Source organism: Sinocyclocheilus anshuiensis, unplaced genomic scaffold (assembly GCF_001515605.1).
Source record: "Sinocyclocheilus anshuiensis isolate Anshui unplaced genomic scaffold, SAMN03320099.WGS_v1.1 scaffold283, whole genome shotgun sequence".
Taxonomy (NCBI): Eukaryota; Metazoa; Chordata; class Actinopteri; order Cypriniformes; family Cyprinidae; genus Sinocyclocheilus; species Sinocyclocheilus anshuiensis.
In genome coordinates this window covers 881,581-882,154 of record NW_015549605.1, presented here as the reverse complement: position 1 = coordinate 882,154, position 574 = coordinate 881,581, and the positions used below count along the sequence as shown (strand labels likewise).

Genomic DNA, 574 nt, shown 5'->3' with positions numbered 1-574 from the left:
TCACGAACAGCTTGTAACACTCCAAAGAGAAAGGAAAACTTGAAATCGCATCATATGACCCCTTTAAAATCTTATATCATCTTTTTTCTCTAAAACACAAAAAGATGATTTGAAGAACATCCAGGCTACTCATTTTCCTTATAATGAAGATGAATGGGGCTTTGAGATGTGTTCATTGAGATAATATTGTAGTTTTTATTAATATTTTTAAGTAATTTTCATTTTTATATTTTCCATATTATTTTAATTTTACTTAAAGTTTTAGTAATTTTGTTGTATGCATTTGTCATTTGTATAAAAAAATTTTGTGTAGTATTTTTTTTCAGGTTTTTTTTGGTAAATATATACTGTTGTTATTCATTATTATTTCAATTTTAATTAACAAGTTAAACTAAATGAAAATGAGAACTGTTGCTGTAGCAACTTAGTGGGGGGGAATATATATATATATGATCTTAAAGGGGTCATATGATGCTTTTTTAAAGATCATTATTTTGTATATTTGGTGTAACAGAATATGTTGACATGCTTTAATGTTCAAAAAACACATTATTTTTCAAATACTGTACATTAT

At 25.1% G+C, this 574-nt stretch overlaps 1 protein-coding gene across 1 annotated transcript in view; it reads left to right on the top strand.

The window, feature by feature from the left end:
- The window catches only part of LOC107658807 (myotubularin-related protein 5-like), a 67,244-nt gene that overhangs the window by 25,257 nt on the left and 41,413 nt on the right, over positions 1 to 574 (top strand). The window lies entirely within an intron of this gene.